The sequence below is a fragment of the Quercus robur genome, chromosome 9 (genome assembly GCF_932294415.1).
Source record: "Quercus robur chromosome 9, dhQueRobu3.1, whole genome shotgun sequence".
Lineage (NCBI taxonomy): Eukaryota > Viridiplantae > Streptophyta > Magnoliopsida > Fagales > Fagaceae > Quercus > Quercus robur.
The window spans coordinates 1,966,774-1,989,287 of NC_065542.1; the positions used below are offsets into that span (position 1 = coordinate 1,966,774).

Below are 22,514 nucleotides of genomic sequence, written 5' to 3' on the forward strand. Positions count from 1 at the left end.
AACTCCCAACAGACACAACCCGCCGAGTCCCAGGGGCAAAATAACCCCGCCAACCCAGGCGGCAGGGGGAATCGTGAGGGGAGTGTGCATACTATCCAGACGAGCCAGAGTCACACTCAGATAGGTAGTCACGTGTCCCAGAGGCGAAATAGTCATCAGGCCATGCAGCGAGAGATAGATGACCTGAAAAGGAAGTTACGATGTGTGCAGCGAAAACGATCTCCCTCTGACTCAGACGAGTCTTCTAATACGGAGGATGCGAGTTACCGACGGAGGTCAAGGACCCCCCCAAGTGAAACCTTTTCCTACGAAAGGGAACCACGCCCTGTACGGAAGTATGAGAGCCTATCCAGCAAGGGTTCGGGGAACGATGCTATGAAGAAGGCGCTGGACCAGGTTTCAAGGTCACCCTTCACGTATAGAATTGAAGGGGCTAAGCTGCCTCGACGCTTCAACCAACCGGCGTTCACTATCTATAACGGCCGAGCAGACCCGGTAGAGCATGTGAGTCAGTTTAACCAGAAAATGACAATCTACTCATAAAATGAAGCCCTAATGTGCAAAATCTTCCCATCCAGCTTGGGATCAATGGCGATGAGGTGGTTCAACAGTTTGAAGACAAACTCCATAGGCTCCTACAAGCAGCTCACTCAGGCTTTCTGCTCCCGTTTTATCACAAACACCAAAGTCCCTCGACCCCTCAGTTCGCTATTGTCCTTATCCATACATGAAGGAGAAACCCTGAAAGCATACTCGGATAGATATTGGGAGGTGTATAACGACTTAGATGACAACCATAATGATGTTGCTATCAGCACGTTCAAAAGCGGTCTCCCCACCAAGCATGGCTTAAGGAAATCCCTCACTGGTAAACCAGTTACCGACGTTCATTAGTTGATGGATAGGATCGACAAGTACAAAAGGGTGGAGGAAGATCAGCTGCAAGGAAGGGGAAAGGAGAAGGTCATCCCCCCCAAAGCAAATGATTTTAGGTCGGAACGGTATAACCCTAGCCAGCCGAGGAGAGATTTTTCACGACAGGCTGGACAGAGCAACCCACAAACAGTGAACGCCGTATTCAGGGAGCCAGTACAACAGGTGCTGGAGAAAGTAAAGAACGAGCCCTATTTTAGATGGCCAGGAAAGATGGCTGGAGATCCTTCCAAGCGTAACCAGAACCTGTACTGCCACTATCATCAGGACCATGGGCATACCACCGAGGATTGCAGGAATCTATGGAATCACCTAGATCAGTTGGTCCGAGAAGGGAAGTTACGTCACCTTTTACACCCCTCGAGCGGCCATCCCGGTCAAGCAATACAAGAGTCTCGAAAGGATGTGTCCTTAAGACCCCCCGCCGGAACGATACATGTCATCCTCGCCGCACCAGGAAGAACTGAGCCACCCATCCCCAGGGTACTGGCTGTTGATCGGCTCCCTTCCGAGGACAGGCAAAGGGAACCAAAAAGGTCAAAAAAGCGAAGCTCTTTGATACTGAGATTCTCGGACGAGGATAAGAGAGGAACTATTCAACCTCACGACGATGCCTTGGTGGTTACGTTAAGAATTGGAGGCTTCGATGTGGAAAGGGTGTTAGTAGACTCGGGAAGTGCGGTAGAGATAATGTACCCCGATCTATACAAAGGGCTGAACCTGAAACCGGAAGATTTGACAGCCTATGACTCCCCCCTTCTCAGCTTCGAAGGGAGGATTGTTACGCCAAAGGGACAGATCCGACTACCCATACAGACTGGGTCGGAGGTGGTGGAGGTAAATTTTATCATGGTCGACGCTTACTCACCCTACACCGCAATAGTTGCCAGGCCATGGATCCACGCCCTAGAAGCCGTATCCTCCACACTTCACCAAAAAGTAAAATACCCATCCAGAGGACAAGTAGAAGAGATTCGAGGAGATCAGGCCGTGGCCAGGCAGTGTATGGTGACCGCCATCTTACATCGGCCCCGTGCCGAGTCCTCGGCCCCTGAGAGCTTATAGCAACCAGCCACCTCGGCAAAGCAAGGCGATGGGCTAGCCGAGGAGATAAGGTGTGAAAGTTTAGATAAGATTGCTGTCAACAACGACCCGAAGAAGTTTTTTCAGGTCGGCTCTGAGTTGCCTTTTCAAGAAAAAGAGGAACTGGTCAGATTTCTCAGAGGGAATGTCGATGTGTTTGCATGGGACGCCTACGACGCCTCGGGAGTTGATCCTAGTCTTATTTGTCACCACCTGAATGTTAACCCCTCTTCCACTCCGAAGAAGCAGCCACCCCGACGCCCTTCAAAGGAACATGCTAGTGCCGTGAGAGACGAAGTGGCAAAACTGAAAAAAAACAGGGGCTATTAAAGAGGTCTTTTACCCCGAATGGCTGGCAAACACGGTGGTGGTAAGGAAGAAGACAGGAAAGTGGAGAGTCTGCGTGGACTTTACGGACCTGAACAAGGCGTGCCCAAAGGACCCATTCCCCCTTCCCCGAATCGACAGATTGGTGGATGCAACCGTGGGTCACCCTCGAATGAGCTTCCTGGACGCCTTCTAAGGCTATCATCAGATCCCCCTTGCGCTAGAAGTCCAAGAGAAGACGGCTTTCATGACACCCATCGGAAATTATCACTATAAGGTGATGCCGTTTGGGCTGAAGAATGCAGGCTCAACCTACCAAAGGATGATAACCCGGATGTTCGAGCCACAGCTGGGCAAGATCATTGAGGTTTACATAGAAGATATGGTTGTGAAGAGTAAAAGGGTGTCCGAGCATGTGAAAGACCTTGAAAAAATCTTCGCTATCTTAAGGGAACACCGGTTGCGGCTGAATGCTTCCAAATGTTCATTCGGGGTCGGGTCTGGGAAATTTTTAGGGTACATGGTAACCCACAGGGGAATAGAAGTAAGCCCCGATCAAATCAAAGCAATTAACAACCTACAGGCTCCTCGGAATCCGAAGGAAGTGCAGAAGCTCACTGGCATGATTGCAGCATTAAACCGGTTCATATCGCGATCAGCAGATCGATGTCGACCTTTTTACCTCCTAATAAAGAAGTGGAAAGGGTTTGAATGGTCGGAGGATTGTGTTAGGGCTTTCCAGCAGCTTAAGGAATACCTGTCTCGACCACCCATCATGTCCAGCCCTGAGGCAGACGAGGTGCTGTTTGCGTACGTCGTTGTAGCTCCTCATGCTGTAAGCCTTGTACTGATACGGGATGATAATGGGGTGCAGCGACCGGTTTACTATGTGAGCAAATCATTACATGAGGCCGAGGTGCGATACCTACCTTTGGAAAAGGCAATTCTGGCGATAGTACATGCCACCCGGAAGCTCCCTCATTACTTTCAGGCGCATACGGTCATCGTTCTAACTCAGCTCCCCCTTCGAGCAGTGCTTCGAAGCGCTAACTACACAAGAAGGATCGCCATGTAGAGTGCGCTTTTGGGGGCCTTCGATATTAAATATATGCCCAGATCCTCCATCAAAGGTCAGGTCCTCGCAGACTTGGTAGCGGAGTTTGCTAAACCCTCTGTAGAAACAATAACCGAGCAAAAAGACATGGATGGAAAGTTGGTTGGCACAATTTCAGCAGGAGGAACCTTGCATTGGAAGGTCTATGTGGATGGCGCAGCCAACCAGAGAGGATCCGGAGTCGGAATAGTTTTAGTATCGCCAGACGGTGCTGCCATTGAAAAATCACTAAGGCTCGGGTTCTCGGCTACGAACAATGAAGTCGAATACGAAGCCTTACTTCAAGGGATGACGATGGTTCAAAGATTGGGCGGAAGAGTGTAAACACCCATGCAGACTCACTGGCCACTCTCGCCACGTCCTCGGCGCATAATCTGCCGCGAATGATCCTTGTTGAAGATCTAGTCCAGGCAAGTCCCATTAGAAGAAACCCGGCCCAAGTCCATCAGATCAGAAAGAGTCCCAGCTGGATGGACCCCATAAAGAACTTCCTCCAAAACGACATCTTACCGGAGGAAAAATTAGAGGCCAGGAAGATACGTAGAAATGCTCCTCGGTTCTGGCTATCAGAGGACCACAAACTATATCAGCGCTCCTACTCTGGACCGTACCTACTCTGCGTACATCCAGAAGAATCCGAGTCTCTACTTGAAGAGTTACACGAGGGAATTTGTGGAAGTCACACCGGAGGAAGGTCGCTGGCGCACAGGGTACTCACCCAAGGATACTAGTAGCCGAACATGCAAAGAGAGGCCCAAGAATACGCTAAGAAGTGTGATCAGTGCCAAAGATTTGCCCCAAATATCCACCAACCCGGAGGGGTTCTCAACCCCCTCTCTAGCCCATGGCCGTTCGCACAATGGGGTCTTGATATTTTCGGACCTTTCCCCAAAGCTGCGGGGAACAAGCGATACATAATAGTCGGAACCGATTACTTCACTAAATGGGTGGAGGCTGAACCTTTGGCCAACATTAGGGACGTGGATGCCCAGAAATTCATCTGGAAGAACATTATCACCCGCTTCGAAACTCCACGTACACTCATTTCCGACAATGGTCTTCAATTCGACAGTAAGAGCTTTAGGGAGTATTGCCGCGAGTTTGGGATCATTAACCGATATTCCACCCCCGCCTACCCCCAAGGAAATGGGCAAGTCGAGGCCGTGAACAAGGTCATAGTGAACGGACTGAAGAAAAGACTGGATGAGGCAAAGGGGAGATGGGTAGAAGAGCTCCCGCACGTCTTATGGACCTATCGAACAACGCCGCGACGGTCAACCGGTGAGACCCCCTTTTTCGTTGACTTATGGGGCTAAGGCCGTGCTCCCAATCGAGAACAACTTTCCCACACTGAGGTCTAACTCGTTTACCCCAAACGGTAACGACGAGTTGTTGGGAAGAAGTCTAGACCTAGCCGAGGAAAGAAGGGAAAAAGCAACGATCCATATGGCCTATTATCACCAGAAGTTGAGACAAGGGTATGATGCCAATGTTAAACTGCGACCTCTAGGTCCGGGTGATCTCGTGATGAGGAAGATTCTCGGCAGCGCAAAAAACCCCTCTTGGGGCAAGCTGGGGCCCAGTTGGGAAGGACCATACCGTGTCACATCCGTGGCCGGGATAGGCACCTACTATCTAGAAGATTTGGATGAAAAAACTGTACCTCGACCATGGAATGTAAATAACCTCAGAAGATATTATTATTAAGAAAGTGGCTTAGCCCATGTTTTGTTTCGTAATTATCCTCTCCCTACTAGTCTATTTACGACTATTCATAGTTTTAAACAGAACCTAAGTCCTGCATGGCTCCTCGGACCACAGACATAGGGGAAATTATTACTCATGACAATTTCTACAAGTTTTAAACAGAACCTAAGTCCTGCATGGCTCCTCGGACCACAGACTTAAGGGAAATTATTACTTATGGCAACTATTCATAGTTTTAAACAGAACCTAAGTCCTGCATGGCTCCTCGGACCACAGACTTAGAGGAAATTATTACTCATGACAACTTAGGGGAAATTATTACTCATGACAATTTCTACAAGTTTTAAACAGAACCTAAGTCCTGCATGGCTCCTCGGACCACAGACTTAGGGGAAATTATTACTCATGACAATTTCTACAAGTTTTAAACAGAACCTAAGTCCTGCATGGCTCCTCGGACCACAGACTTAGGGGAAATTATTACTTATGGCAACTATTCATAGTTTTAAACAGAACCTAAGTCCTGCATGGCTCCTCGGACCACAGACTTAGAGGAAATTATTACTCATGACAATTTCTACAAGTTTTAAACAGAACCTAAGTCCTGCATGGCTCCTCGAACCACAGACTTAGGGGAAATTATTACTTATGGCAACTATTCATAGTTTTAAACAGAACCTAAGTCCTGCATAGCTTCTCGGACCACAGACTTTTGGGAAATTATTACTTAGGGGAAATCATTTTAAGGCGTGCGCGCAGTCTAGCACCATTGCAACCCTCATTCAAATTCGCTTCCCAGCATCCTTTTTATCTCGACCGTTTACATTTATTTATGTCGTTGCAAACGTTAAAAAAAAAAAAGAGGGAGCGGTACTAGCATACATCCATAGAAAGCAAGGTAAACATTCTATATTAATATTCCGAGGTCAATACAAAGAGAGGTCTTTACAAAAGAGCGCAAAAACAGGACGACTCTCATTCAAAAAAAAAAAAAAAAAAAAAAAGGGAAGGGAATACAGAAATTAAAAGCTTGAAGACTAAGCCTTAGCAGGAGGATCTTCTTTCTGCTCTGGCTGAGGAGGAGGAGCCTCGATGGTAGGGTCCGTGGCAGGATCCTTCGCTTTATCAGGCACAGGGACAGCATCAGGCACCGCCAGATCCTGCTCTGAAGCCGTTTGGGCGCCATCAGGATTCTCTCGGATCTCCTGAGGATAGAAGATGTTCTCGGGCAGTCTCAGCGCCGAATCAGTAGGAATTCCTGCAGCATCAAGGGCATGAGCCCATGAGATGCTGCAGTAGTCCCTGCACACCTCGGGGATCTCCTCGGATAGCCTGGCCTCCGTTTCTTGGACCCCGAGCTGGCGAGAAGCACTCTTTTCAGCATCTGCAGCCTCTCGGATCAACTGAGCCTCCTCTTTGACCCGCCGCAGCTCATCCTCGACTTTCTGCAGGGCAACCTTGAGATCCAGCACTGCCTGCTTCTTAGTGGCAAGGTTGATCTGGATTGAGTACAGCTCTTTGCGCTGATCCTCCGCCTGGGTCTCAGCACTTTTCAAACCGGCCTCTGCACTCTTGCGTCGTTTCTCCGACTCCTTGAACTTCTCCGTGAGTTCAAGGTGATCGTGCTTAAGGGACCCCAAGGCTTTCTCCATCTCCGTCCGAGACTGGGTCTCAGCCTCAGCCCGACTGCGATTATCACGACAAAACTCCTCCGCCACAAATACCTGCTGAGTAATCTGCGAACGAAACAAGATTGGTTTAAAATTTGACGGGGTTAAATAAATTAATAAAATAGTAAAAGGGTCACTTACCATTGCGAGATCCCTTTTGAGGGATAGGAAAATCTCGGGCTGAGAGAATCGCCTGTAGGCCTCCATATCCCGAGGAAGGAGTAGGGGTTGCTCCAAGGCATTAGCTACGTACCCTGCTCGGCCCTGGTTATACTCTCGGATTGACGCATTGTAGGGAATGGCAACCCCATCTAGCTCCAACTTGGGGCTCCATGTGCGCGGGGTGGCGCGCACCTCAGCACGGTTCTCCTCATCCCGACTTTCCGCAGAGTCACCCCTTCTGCTCCTTGGCGCCCGGGTGGTCTTTTGCTGCTTGGTCGGCTAGGCAACCACCTCACCCTCCTCAGGAGTGTCAACCGGCCTTTTCTTCTTCAGGTCCGGATTAACCTTAAGGCCTAGGTCCGAGGGAATCTGAGAGACCACAGGGGGAAGGGTCTCGGCCTGTGACTAAGTTGGTCCTTTTGATGACTGACCTTTTGATGATTGACCTTTCCCTCGGGAGGCCATCAACTCCCGTAAAGTTTTTCCCTTCCCGGCCATGGGTTCTATCTCTTCGTCCGAGGGGTCGTCCGAGCAAGTTATGATTATGGGAGCACCAACTGCGGAGTATTGGTCCTGCTCTCCTTCAGGATCAAAAAGCTCAACCAAGGGGGCTTGCTGAACCTCCTCCTTGAAATAAAACTCGTCTATCTCTTCCCCAAGGGAAAGACGAGATGATTCGGCTTCCCCTTCAACCAGAATAGCAACGCCAGGCTCGTCTAGCGGAGGTAGTTGCTCTACTAGATAGGGATCTCGAACGCCGGGTAGTATGACTGGTGGAAGATCACGTTGAGCTAGGAACCCGGTCTTAGACACGTCAATCCTAGCTAACCTCGGACTACCAGCCCTTATGGCGTGACCGATAGCTTGGAAAGAGCGGCTTAGAGGTTGATAGCCTAGAACCAGATGAGCCGCATGTAACTGTCCGTCCTCGGTAACGTAAATTTCCGACCTTAGAAGGTAGTTCAACGCCGGCACATTCACGAGGTTTAGCCGAAGAGCGACATGAACTTTATCTACAAACGTCCAAGAAAAGTGGGATTAGTTCATGAAATTTTCCAATTGTAAAGAAAGCGAGAAAAATAAAACCCCCAATACTAAACCCTTTCCCGAAAAGGATTGGTCCTAAAGACGCCGCACCTGGGATTCCTGCCCGAGTTGGACAATGAATACCATCGAACCACTCCCCCGAAGCAATAAGGAAATCATTCTTCACGGTCTTATTGGATATTGGGAGACAAGAGATCAACCTAACGACCTCGGATCGAGATTTAAGATAATACCCTCCGTTCTCGATGTGGTGACACTCGTACAGATAAACCACATCGTGCCAGGTAAGGCCTAGATTCATCCGCTCGTCTAGGACATCTACACAGCCTAGTATCTTGAACATGTTTGGGGCACACTGATGCGGCGTCAACCTATGGTTGAACAGGTATTCCCTTGTAATCCTACGCAGGGAAGTGTCATCCCTCCCTCTATGAAAGCAATCATGGGGATAACAACTTCTCCCTCGCCTCTATCTGTCAATACTCCTTCAAGAGGACAGTACTGCAGCCCCACCCTCGGGGGAATGTGGTATTTTGCCCTAAAGGCCTGCCAGAGTTTTTACTAGTTTTTCGAATCTACCCATCTGAGCTGAACTGGAGGAATGAAAATAAAGACCGAGGAGAAAAGTAAAGTTCGAGGAGGGAATCGGAACGGTGAAATGAACGAAATTTATTGATATCTTCACAAAACGCTCAATGGGATGCCTGGAAAACTCTCTTGGAGGAGACGCTTCACGAAAAACGGCTATAGAGGCTTAGCGGACGCAAGTATTTGTAGATCTCTGGAGTTCGATGGAGTTCTCTGGAATCCTCGGGGGTTTATGAGATGCAGATAAAAAGAAAACTGAACCCCTCTGACATCTTATATAGTCGGGAGGAGAGAGAAAAGATCGCTCCTGCCTAAAAATTCGAGAAAAAATGATGGCCGTTCAATCCACGCCTCACCGTTGGATGAAGGGGACGGAAAGCCTCCGGAAGTAAATGGTCGTGCCTCGTAAATTGTAGCGCGTCCAAAGTAACTGCCCGCACGCGCGCCCCAAGCCCTCCTTACTTCCATCCTCTCACTAACATCAAAACCCCGCTTTTCTCCTCGGAAGGAGATAAAAACCGGAGTTTTGAGGGGCTATTGTGGGGCCCGACCCAAAATAATGGGCTAGTCAAACTACGGGCCCGTCCGAGAAGCATCCTGTCCGAGGAGAAGTCACAACCAAAACCTTATTCAATCCCAATTGCGGTAAAAGAAACCTGTCCGAGGAGTAACTTCTCCTCGGACATTACGAAGTTCGGACGAAGAGCTCACCCCAACCATTGCAGTTCATCCTCCAAGCATATAAAAAAGAATAAAACCCAAAATATCTCATGGAAAGCTGCCACCACCACATTAAATGTGTCACAACCACCCTCTTGGCCGCATTAATAAGGAAAAGACCCCTGAACAGTACTACCTTGGCCACTACAACTCACAAGGGAGTGATAAAGGTGTCTGATAGGACAGGTGCTCAAGTGGGGGCTTAGATGATCAACAAGTGTAAGGTTCAGATAAGAATGAGAGAGCTATATAATGTAGTGGAGTCCCTCAAAAAGGGGGACGAAGAAATGTATTGGGCATTCAGGAAATAGAATCTTCTGTTAGATATCCATTCTTGTGTTTTTATTCCTGCAATAATATTGTCCATGCATCAGACCGACTAAACTCACTGAGGCTAAGTTCTTTGACCCATCCTCTACAAATATTTATTGTGTGTTGCGCCTCGGGCCAAGGCCTGATCAATAGGGTTTGGACCAGGAAAATCGTGCAACTACAGTATGTATAGAGGTTTCTTAGATTTGGTTTGGTTATGATGTCTTATTTGTAGTTTGGAACATGAATTTGTCAGTTTTAATAAACCATATCTTTGTTTTTTTGTTTTACTCGTGGCAGAATGATGCTGAAAATTATGAGTTTGCCCAGTTTGCTTCAAAAGGACCCTGTTTTGTATGGGGCTCCAATTCTAAGTATTGTTTGGGTTTTCTGGTTATTGTTCAATCAATTAATAGTCAAGACTTTGTTTCTTAATTGTTTGTAATAATTGTAAAAGTTTGAACTCCAAGATGCCTTTGTGCCAGTTTGTTGGAAGATTGCTACTAGTTCATCCGTGGATTTGCTCATTTTTCTCCTTTTATTTTATTTTATTTTTTTATGTAATTTAACTTGTATAAACCATTAACATCCGCATTAATTGTTTTCTATTGTTTCAGTGAGTTTTATAGTTCTTTTGTTTGTTCTTCTTTGATGTGTAGATTCATTAAATCCACCAACTTGATGAACTTGGTCCAAACCAATGCCTGGGTTTGTTTTTTTGTGGGTTGAAGGGTTTGGTTGGGTCCTTATTTTTTGAAACTTGGGTTGGATTGGGTTGAAGTTGAGAAAAATTACAATCCCAATCCAATCCACATTGTTAATTAATATTTTAAAAAATATATGTATTTTAAACTCTTTAATTTATTTTATTTTAGATTTTATACACCTATCAAAAAATTTAATTTATTTTAGAATTTATAAACCCATAAAAATTTTTTAATTTATTTTAGTATTTTGAAATTTAGTTTAGATGAAAATTTAATCATTTAATAAAAAAATGGGTTTAAATTGGTGAATGAAAACCAAATTTTTTTTGTTAGACCTGACAAAATGGTTCTAACGACCCAACCCAACCCTAAATGTTCCCTATGGATCAAGTTGAGTTGAAAATTTCTCAACATGTGAAATTTGTCGGGTTTAAAATGAAAAAAAAAAAAAAAAAAAAATCCACCCTATTCCAATGCATTGACACATCTATTTTCATTTTTCATGAACAAAAATGTTCTTGCAACTCTGTATGTCTTATGATTTATGATAATAATAAAATAAAATTTCTATTTTGTCTAAAAATTATTTAACTCCCTACCGCCCCTCTCAGCCAAATTGTTGAAACGAATTAAATAATATTTATAGTAAACCTACAAAATTTGTTTTGGATCCAACAGTGAACACGCAATTTGTGAATTATAGTTTGATGAACACTTTTTCATTACCCATTAGGGATTATGTGCCGCCACTGCTTATGCTTCAATGTATTACACCCCATTGCCATATTACACTCTTGTAGTCTGTAGCACGTACTCCTTTCCTCACAAAAACTTCCATACTGAAAATAAATTATGGGGAAAAGAAGGTTGAGTGAATAAGTTAATGGCACCGACTTCCTTGTCAAATTCAATGAGGAAGACAAAGCCACCGTGATTCTTCTTCACATAAAGCATTCCAATTTGGATGAGAAAACTTCCTTGGCTTTGCTTGAAATTAAAAACCAACGAATTAGACATAAGCAACATGTATCAAATAATACTAGCAAGCCAAAACCACCACAGTTATTAAGCCTGTGCAGGATATCCTATGCCTACAAGCCCCCTAATTTCCCACCAGTCCCAAGGCTCAATAGCTTCATAGGAGCACGCTCTAAGCCTTTTGAGAAGTAATTGACATTTAGTTATGTAAGGGCGTGAGCAAAGCAGGCTGTCCTTGAACTAAATAGATTTCAAAAACTTTCTCTTACCATTGCTAAACAAGAACGAAGTTGTTGTTAATGGAATTCATGTCATTGTGTATGACATAAAAAGGCAAGGAATACTCAATGATGTGCAAATCTTGGGAGTACTCCTGTAGGGTTTATGTTCTTAAGGAAGGGTGGAACACGTTTTGCCATAAACATAGCCCGCGTGAGCATGAAGATTTCATGATAGTGTGGATATTTTGCCATGTTCAAACTAGGGAACTATGCTTTCCATCTCTTCAAGAAGATTAAGTTACATAGTTGAATTTTTTTTTATTTGAAAAGAAGTTACATGGTTAAATTTAATTTTTATCAAAAGAAATTGACAAATTTTACAATATCTAAAGAATTGTATTTCGGTCATAAATATGAATTGTAGGGACACGGTTTTCAGCCCAGGCCCAAAATGTATGGGATACTGGCCCAGTGAACCCAGTACAATAAATTTGTAGAGAGTGGGTGGAAGAACTAGGCTTTAGTGAATGGGATAGCAGTTATAATGAGTCTCCAAGGCAATCAAACGGAAACGAACCAAGTTTGTACAAGAAAGTTTGTCCTCGGCACAATCCGAGAAGCTCTGTTCTAGTATATATTGGATGATAATGGTTACAGGAGTTCTTGAGATTTCTACAGTGCTTTCTCTCTTAATCCCCGGGCCCCTTCTCCATGGTGAGTCTCTCCTATTATATAGTCCCCTTTGAACGATCTTGGCCTTCCACTTGTTGATCATCCAAGCCTATACTTGAATGCCTATCCCATCAGACACCCTCTCTGGCGTTCTGCGAGTTGCGGTAACCGAGATAGCACTGTTCAAGGGTCTTGTCCACATAAATGCGATGTTAGCAACTTTCCCTTAAATATTCCTGAGTTCCTATCCTTTAGAATTTCTTAGAAGGTCACTCTGACTATTTAGGACTTATATCTGACCGTGCTTTAGCTGGTCCGAGGATATATTCCTCGTCGGACTTGGACTACCGCGCTCTCGGCCAAAACCTCACGCTTCATTGTATGATTTTTAGCCCATGACCCCACAATAGCCCCTCAAAATTCCGGTTTTTTCCTCTCACCAGAGGAGAAAAGTGGGGTTTTGAATTTTTTTTTAAGAGTTAACTCTACTTGATCCTTTGATTTACACCCGTGGGAGTGCCATTTCACGCGACCTATATTTGTACTATAAATTGCACATTTCAGAGCTAAAAATCTGAAGAGTCGGTTATAATCTTGGGTCCGTCTTGACATTTAGTGAGAAACAAACAGATATCATGGAACGTTACTTTCCCCAAAGTATATGGTCCAAGGAGCCAGACATGACTAAAGTTCTGTTTAAACACCTGACAAGTCGTCATGGAATGTTAACCTTCCCGCATCATCTGGTTCGAGGACTTATGCATGGCTAAGGTTTCTACTTAACACTTAGCAGGAGGTATGATAGACCCAACATACCCAAGGTTCTTCTTAGCAGGAGGTCTGAGAGACCCGACATAGCTAAGGCTTTTCTTAGTAGGAGGTCTGAGGGACCTGACATAGCTAAGGCGCTGTATAACGCTTAGCAGGAGGTCTGAGGGGATCCAACCTAGCTAAGGTTCTTCTTAGCAGGAGGTCTGAGGGACCCGACATAGCTAAGGCTCTATTTAACTACTTCTAAAGATGTCAATGCGTGATAATTTCCCCTTAGCATCTGGTCCGAGGACTACATGCATGACTAGGGTTCTATTTAACCACTTTCCCCGAGTGCCTTATAAGGCTCAGCCCCGAGTGCAAAGATGTCACTGTGTGTTAATTTCCCCTTAGCATCTGGTCCAAGGACTACAGGCATGACTAAGGTTCTGTTTAACCACTTTCCCCGGGTGCCTTATAAGGCTCAGCCCCGAGTGCAAAGATGTCACTGTGTGTTAATTTCCCCTTAGCATCTGGTCCGAGGACTACAGGCATGACTAAGGTTCTGTTTAACCACTTTCCCCGGGTGTCTTATAAGGCTCAGCCCCGAGGGGAGCCCCTTGAAGGAGTCTATGGAATTTGCTCTTAGACCATCGAACCATCTCACCGCCACGGGTCCCAGACTCTACGTTGCTCCTTAGAGATGTGACTTCCAACTCGAGAGTGGCTTTTGCTTGTATGCGTAGTATACACGCTGCCCTCTCGATTCCTCCTACGCTCAAGGTTAGCGAAAGAATTTTCACGTTGGGACGCCGTGGGCTCTACCTGGTGAGGACCCGAACCCACCATAGTTGACCGTTGCACTCACTATCACACAAGCTCTTCCCACAGACGGTGCTAATTGTAGGGACACGGTTTTCAGCCCAGGCCCAAAATGTATGGGATACTGGCCCAGTGAACCCAGTACAATAAATTTGTAGAGAGTGGGTGGAAGAACTAGGCTTTAGTGAATGGGATAGCAGTTATAATGAGTCTCCAAGGCAATCAAACGGAAACGAACCAAGTTTGTACAAGAAAGTTTGTCCTCGGCACAATCTGAGAAGCTCTGTTCTAGTATATATTGGATGATAATGGTTACAGGAGTTCTTGAGATTTTTACAGTGCTTTCTCTCTTAATCCCCGGGCCCCTTCTCCATGGTGAGTCTCTCCTATTATATAGTCCCCTTTGAACGATCTTGGCCTTCCACTTGTTGATCATCCAAGCCTATACTTGAGTCCTGTCCCATCAGACACCCTCTCTGGCGTTCTGTGAGTTACGGTAACCGAGATAGCACTGTTCAAGGGTCTTGTCCACATAAATGCGATGTTAGCAACTTTCCCTTAAATATTCCTGAGTTCCTATCCTTTAGAACTTCCTAGAAGGTCACTCTGACTATTTAGGACTTATATCTGATTGTGCTTTAGCTGGTCCGAGGATATATTCCTCCTCGGACTTGGACTACCGCGCTCTCGGCCAAAACCTCACACCCGATTGTATGATTTTTAGCCTATGACCCCACATGAACCTTAAAAATCAATCAATATTAGCTAGATGATTTTAGTATTAGGAGGGAGTTTGTATTAAGTGTAGGCATTAGCTATTTGTCAGTAGGAAGTACAGGACATAACCGTCCATGTTGGAGGGTTTGACAACATTATAATAGTACATTTTTGGAATGATAATAAACTTTTTATTTTTTTTTTCATTCGTACTATGAATGTTATTCCCAGGACTTGATCTCTTTACCATGATTTTTTAATGCACAAATTGGCCTTGGTGGGTTCATAGCTAGGATTTATACCACTACTAGTTGCCAATCATCTTAAGCAACAACTTGCTCAACCTAATTTATCAATCTATTGGCTTGTAGCAAAATATCAGTATGATTAAATAGTACTGAACCCAAGGAGAGAGAGAGTTCCATTAACACCTTTCTATATCATTCTATTCAATTGTGTGTCACTGTTTACATGTTTTTTGAACAACACTATACACTATTTGTTTATTTCTGTTTGATTTCACCTAAATCCCATAGGGATTAGTTTCAAGTATTCTTCCATTTAACCAATTGCTATTCTGCTACATAGCACAACTAACCCACTCCCCTCATTCTCAATCAACATTTCAAAGGGTAAGCCCTGGTGTGGACAATGGCATATCCTTTTCATTGTACCTTTGACTTGCATTCCCATCACAGCATGACACAATCATAAATTTCAGGACTTTCCGCAATGTTAAAAATATGAGATAATTTGGCCCAGAATGCAGTGATATAATTAATAATAACAAAAATTGCTTCCATTGTCATCAATTGCACTTGCATGATGCATCTAAAGGCATGTAGTAAGATTTCGAATACTGCTAATACTATCAGCACTTCTTCCAAATCGTCTTGGCTTTATTTGAAAATTTTCTAACCATAAATGTGTCAGAGAATGTTAGTGGAAGTTCTTCATCAACATTCTCTCTTTGATCAGACCAGCCTAACCACTTTCTTCTTTTGAGTTGCCCTCACAACTAGCAGTGGCAGCTCCAAGAATTTTTTTGAGAGTGGTCCTTAAGAAACTTAAATTATACGAAATCTAATAAAAAGAGAATTTCAAACATTGACCCAAAATAAATAAATAAATAAATAAAAACACACACACGCACATAAATACATAAAATTTTACAATTTTCTTGTACAAATCTTTTTATTTTGAAATCGTTACATGATAGTCTTATTATCAATGTTGCAAGTTACATCTCTTTAAAAGTTTAGTTAAATAAAAATTTTCTTGGACTTTTATTTTTATTTGTAAGGACTTAATATATTGTTAAGGAGACCAAAGTTTAAAAATAAAATTTGGCTACAAAATTTGTTGTAGTCACTCTCACTAAATGAATTAACATCGTTACATATTTTGAACATCTAATCGATGAATTGCATGTTCTCTATATTCTTAAAACATATTTAAATTTCATGCTAATCGGATGTTATTTGTCATTCGATCTATAAAATTATTTTCTATGTATAATTTTAGATTACAAAAACTTGAAATTTAAATATTTGATTGACGACATAGCTACTGATCTTTTAACTTCTTGAAATGTTGCAAGTATGAAGGTGTGGGGCCCGGCCCAAAATAATGGGCTAGTCAAACTACGGGCCCGTCCGAGAAGCATCCTGTCCGAGGAGAAGTCACAGCCAAAACCTTATTCAAGCTCAATTGCGGTAAAAGAAACCTGTCCAAGGAGTAACTCCTCCTCGGACATTACGAAGTTCGGACGAAGAGCTCGCCCCAACCATTGCAGTTCATCCTCCAAGCATATAAAAAAGAATAAAACCCAAAATATCTCATGGAAAGCTGCCACCACCACATTAAATGTGTCACAACCACCCTCTTGGCCGCATTAATGAGGAAAAGACCCCTGAACAGTACTACCTTGGCCACTGCAACTCACAAGGGAGTGATAAGGGTGTCTGATAGGACAGGTGCTCAAGTGGGGGCTTAGATGATCAACAAGTGTAAGGTTCAGATAAGAATGAGAGAGCTATATAATGTAGTGGAGTCCCCCAAAGAGGGGGACGAAGAAAGGTATTGGGCACTCAGGAAATAGAATCTTCTGTTAGATATCCATTCTTGTGTTTTTATTCCTACAATAATATTGTCCATGCATCAGACCGACTAAGCTCACTGAGGCTAAGTTCTTTGACCCATCCTCTACAAATATTTATTGTGTGTTACGCCTCGGGCCAAACCTACCTTTGTATGTGCTCTCATAAAATCAGGACCAAGCCATTGCCCTGCGTCCAAGGTCATGCCTTTCTAAACCCACTCTCTATAAATCATATTGTTCGGGCCCTTTACATACGAGCCCAACGTGGTCGTTAAAAATCGTGTCCCTACAATTGGCGCCGTCTGTGGGAAGGCTTGCGCGTTGGCGCAGATGGCGGTGGAGTCAAGCCTCTATCAGGCAGAAGTTCGTGAAGTTTCCTCCATCTCCAGTGACATGCAGTTGTTGCCCCAACATAAACTTCAGCTAGGGGCTACACCTTGCAGTGCCAATGGCGCGGGCAGCCCTAGGGGCTTTCGGCCTCAAGCTAACTCTCCCCGCCCTGGTCTAGGGGCTAACCTTCGAAAAATAAATAAATACAGAGAAAAAACTACTTAAAATTACAAGTTTTGGACAGAACCAAGACCTTGCATGGTCCTCGGACTTAAGCCTATGGGGAAACCAAATACTCAAAAGAAAAATTACAAGTTTTGGACAGAACCAAGGCCTTGCATGGTCCTCGGACTCAAGCCTATAGGGAAACCAAGTACTCAAAAGAAAAATTACAAGTTTTGGACAGAACCAAGGCCTTGCATGGTCCTCGGACTCAAGCCTATGGGGAAACCAAGTACTCAAAAGAAAAATTACAAGTTGGACAGAACCAAGGCCTTGCATGGGCCTCGAACTCAAGCCTATGGGGAAACCAAGTACTCAAAAGAAAAATTACAAGTTTTGGACAGAACCAAGGCCTTGCATGGTCCTCGGACTCAAGCCTATGGGGAAACCAAGTACTCAAAAGAAAAATTACAAGTTTTGGACAGAACCAAGGCCTTGCATGGTCCTCGGACTCAAGCCTATGGGGAAACCAAGTACTCAAAAGAAAAATTGCAAGTTTTGGACAGAACCAAGGCCTTGCATGGTCCTCGAACTCAAGTCTATGGGGAAACCAACTACTCAACAGAAAAACTGCAAGCTATGGACAGGACCTGGACGTTATATGGCCCTTAGAATCTACCCCGGAGAAGAGTTCCCCATTGATAAGTGGGCTAATCCCAAAGCTGCATGGATTCCCCAGCCTACCCTCGGATTCTCGGTACCAGGGGAATTGGTGCAACTGCAATATAGTGCCATACGTTGTCAAAACGCAGTTAGTCCCTCACTGCTCGGCTACCCCCTCGGATGAATCATTTAGAGTTTATCATTCTCGGATGGTCTCCTCGCACGCATTACGGAGTATTCAACTGTTATCTCGGTTAGTTTCATGAGTTTAATTTACTGGGAATTATCATTATTATGCCTGGTAATGTCGGTAAATTAGAATTAGTCGGATTATGTTTCAAGGTTTCCTGCTCTAAGTATCATTGAAGAAAAACACACATGGAGCACACCCATTCACAAAATAGTTGTTTCAGAAAGGAAAAATATTTAAAACAAGTAAATAAATTCATCTTTTATTAAGACGAAGAAACAGTACAGTGTACAACGAAGGAGCTTAAATAAGCTCACACTGAAGCTAACTGCAAAAAGCGAAAAGAAAAGATACAAGGGAAAAAAGAAAAAGCCGAAGAGGAAGTGCAGAGAGGAGACGTGCTGCCGCTTCAAAATTTCGTCTAAGGAAGCCATTCCTCAATACTTTTACGTGCCTGTAACTTAGGCAGCCAAAGAGCCCAACTTAGGGCCTGCACCGTTGAAGAAAAGGCGCCGGGAGCCCGACTTCGGGCTAGCACAACTGAAGAAAAGGTGCAGGGAACCCAACTTGAGGCCAGCACCGTTGAAGAAAAGGTGCAGGCAGCCGGAAGTTGATGGGTCTCCACGGAACCACGCCTGCGGTATAGCAGACGGCGCTGATGGCGGAAAACCTTTCTTCTGACACACCAAAAATCTGGTATGACCAGAACCTGCTTTGGATTTTGATTGAAAGAGGTGGGGGTATCGTTCCCACCTTATCCAAGCGGGAGGATACTTAAATCTGTGCCTCCCCTGCCCAGACCACACCACCTTAAGTCTTGGAAGGGTCCGATGCCTCTGTGGCAGGTGAAGTTCCTCCACCTCCACCCAAGCCTCAAACATATTGCACTAAGGGAAGACGACACTGGATGTGAGAACTGGTTATAGATCAAGGGTTATGATTTTGAAGAGGGCAGAAGGGTTTATATGCCAGGAGAATAACCACCTATCCCGCTTATATAAAGGGTAAGGTAGTGTCATTTAATTTGAGCAGATTCCCAAGAAACGCTGCGGACAAGGCAGCTCTGGCACAATTTCCAACACTATCCGCCACCACAAGATTTAAAGGTCCTCGTGAAGGCGCGCCTCGAATACTGAAACATCAAAGGACACTGCATGGGTGAAGAATAAAGTAATGCCTATTAATTCGGCACATCTCCCATGCAAATGGAAGAACACAAACAGCAATAAGGTGCGGAACTTGAGCAAACCGCGAGGCGGGCCCAACATCACCAAAACCCTCCTTCCCAACTAAAAAGTCGGGAAGCAGGATTTTGAGGGGTTATTGTGGGGCCTGAAATTCGAAATCCCAACCCACTTCACATTAAAGGCCCAAGACCTAAGCCGAGGAGCCCTACTGCCGAGGACGTATGATGAAAGCCCCTTAATGGCCCAAGAATGTGGCCGAGGACGATCTCACGCTCAATACTCCTCCAAGAGGACAGTACTGCAGCCCCACCCCCAGGGGAATGTGGTATTTTGCCCTAAAGGCCTCCATAGCGGCCGGAGTTTTTACTAGTTTTTCGAATCTACCCATCTGAGCTGAACTGGAGGAATGAAAATAAAGACCAAGGAGAAAAGTAAAGTCCGAGGAGGGAATTGGAACGGCGAAATGAATGAAATTTACTGATACCTTCACAAAACGCTCAATGGGATGCCTGGAAATCTCTCTTGGAGGAGACGCTTCACGAAAAACGGCTATGGAGGCTTAGCGGACGCAAGTATTTGTAGATCTCTGGAGTTCGATGGAGTTCTCTGGAATCCTCTGGGGTTTATGAGATGCAGATAAAAAGAAAACTGAACCCCTCTGACATCTTATATAGCCGGAAGGAGAGAGAAAAGATCGCTCCTGCCTAAAATTTCGAGAAAAAATGATGGCCGTTTAATCCACGCCTCACCGTTGGATGAAGGGGACAGAAAGCCTCCAGAAGTAAATGGCCGCACCTCGTAAATTGTAGCGCGTCCAAAGTAACTACCCGCATGCGCGCCCCAAGCCCTCCTTACTTCCATCCTCTCACTAACATCAAAACCCTGCTTTTCTCTTCGGAAGGAGATAAAAATCGGAGTTTTGAGGGGCTATTATGGGGCCCGGCCCAAAATAATGGGCTAGTCAAACTACGGGCCCGTCCGAGAAGCATCCTGTCCGAGGAAAAGTCACAGCCAAAACCTTATTCAAGCCCAATTGCGGTAAAAGAAACCTGTCCGAAGAGTAACTCCTCCTCGGACATTACGAAGTTCGGACGAAGAGCTCGCCCCAACCATTGCAGTTCATCCTCCAAGCATATAAAAAAGAATAAAACCCAAAATATCTCATGGAAAGCTGTCACCACCACATTAAATGTGTCACAACCACCCTCTTGGCCGCATTAATGAGGAAAAGACCCCTGAACAGTACTACCTTGGCCACTGCAACTCACAAGGGAGTGATAAGGGTGTCTGATAGGACAGGTGCTCAAGTGGGGGCTTAGATGATCAACAAGTGTAAGGTTCAGATAAGAATGAGAGAGCTATATAATGTAATGGAGTCCCTCAAAGAGGGGGACGAAGAAAGGTATTGGACACTCAGGAAATAGAATCTTCTGTTAGATATCCATTCTTGTGTTTTTATTCCTGCAATAATATTGTCCATGCATCAGACCGACTAAGCTCACTGAGGCTAAGTTCTTTGACCCATCCTCTACAAATATTTATTGTGTATTGCGCCTCAGGCCAAACCTACCTTTGTATGTGCTCTCATAAAATCAGGACCAGGCCATTGCCCTGCGTCCAAGGTCATGCCTTTCCAAACCCACTCTCTACAAATCATATTGTTCGGATCCTTTACATACGAGCCCAACGTGGTTGTTAAAAATCGTGTCCCTACAGAAGGATTTAAGAAGAAAATGTAATTAAATGGTGGATTTGTTAAAATTCACATTCAATTAAAAAATATTGAATAGAGTTGTAGTCTTAATCTACAACCATGCTTCTTGCCAAATTTTGTCCAGAATTTAATTATATTGGGTCTAAAAAAAAATTTAGGATGGTCACAAAGTTTTTTCATAGAAAAAAAAATCATAAATTTTTTAAATTTATAAAAAATAATTGTATTTTTTTTCAAGTTAGGGTGGTCTTGTGACCACCTTGAACTCTATGTAGAGCCGCCCTTGACAACTAGATTCCACAGGTGAGGTGGGGTCTTCAGGTATATCTTTCTACAAGTGTTTTATTATGAAAAGAGCAGTATCATGATCCCTTTGATTGTTTCTGTATATCAAGACTCACAAATTAAATGTAGATGAATGTACAAAAGCAACACAACATGCAAGCCCAAGTTACATGTCTATCGTTATTTTCCTCGTTGAAAAGAATGGGGATAGAAGACAAGAAAAATACTAAATCTTTAAAACTCCATAATCAAAGCCCCAAATCCAACTCAAAAAGACGAGAATTTAAGGTGATACTATTTTGAAATTCCAGATTTCAATTTGAAACTAACAAAAAGTATGAGGCTTAATTTGTAATAATCTAAAACTTAATGGATAAGTTTTAAACTTCCCTTAAAAAATCACGAATTCCCACTTAAATGTGAAACAATAATTCAGATGAAACCAAACCGTGGGACCACAACAATTAAAAGATGCGGACGACCCATTTGAAAACAAAATAGATGATGCTAATGTGACTCTGTAATAAGTGGTCGAGAAGGGCTACTCCATTAAGGCCACTCTGTAAAATTATCTAGATATAAAATTATCTAGATATTATTTTCAAGTCTCCTACGAAAAAAGGAATATAGGAGATATTTGTCAATGTCAAGTGTGAACTGGAGAAAATAAAATAAGAAGAAAGTGGTCGACTGGTCAACAATGGCTACTTCAAGTCTGTAGTAAAAGGCTTCTCATTCTCTGTTTTGCTGAGAAGAAAGAAAATGCTACTTATTCTCAACTCTCAAGTGAAATACAGAGTGGAGAAAAACCATCTTTATATTATTTAATTTATTTCTCTCATTTGCGATCATCCCTATTTAGTATTTCTTTATCGCCTTCAATTGTAAACTCCTCTTGTAAGCTCTCGAAGTCTACGATTCTTCTCAAGAAAATATTCGAGTTTAATTTTCAAGTAAGTCTATTCTTTCAAATATTTCACCACTGTATTTGCATATTTTAAATATTTAAAAGCATTAATTAGCTTTTGTTTCTATATTTGATCATTTGTTCTTTTGGATCTCCTAGGTTCCTACATCTATCTTCAATTTGAATATCAGATGGTGTAAATCTTGGGTATCAATTTCGAGTAGTGGACTCAGGACTGGAGGTTGGAGTTGAAATTTTTATATTTTATTTTATTAATTTGAATATTTTAAATTGTAGTTCAATTCCACTTATGTCAATATCATCTATTCATTCTTTATTAATTATTGAGACCAACCAATAATTCAAATACTTTTGAGGAGTAATTATAAATTTGTATGGTCTTTTTTGGGGGGCATTTCTGGACTGAATAAATTTTTTTAAGGAG

The 22,514-nt window shown here is 43.7% G+C and overlaps 2 protein-coding genes across 5 annotated transcripts in view; one reads left to right on the forward strand and one right to left on the reverse strand.

Annotated features, from left to right (window-relative positions):
• LOC126700170 (phospholipase SGR2) overlaps positions 1-22,514 on the reverse strand; it is a 116,330-nt gene that overhangs the window by 12,071 nt on the left and 81,745 nt on the right. The window lies entirely within an intron of this gene.
• The window catches only part of LOC126700172 (disease resistance protein RPM1-like), a 58,235-nt gene continuing 57,469 nt past the window's right edge, over positions 21,749-22,514 (forward strand). For 2 of the 4 annotated variants that reach the window (XM_050398204.1, XM_050398206.1), the window contains exons 1-2: positions 21,749-22,115; positions 22,229-22,310. The gene's annotated coding sequence lies outside the window, so the exon portion shown is untranslated. The remainder of the gene's footprint in view (positions 22,116-22,228; positions 22,311-22,514) is intronic. The other 2 variants (XM_050398205.1, XR_007647063.1) reach the window with 2 other exon arrangements.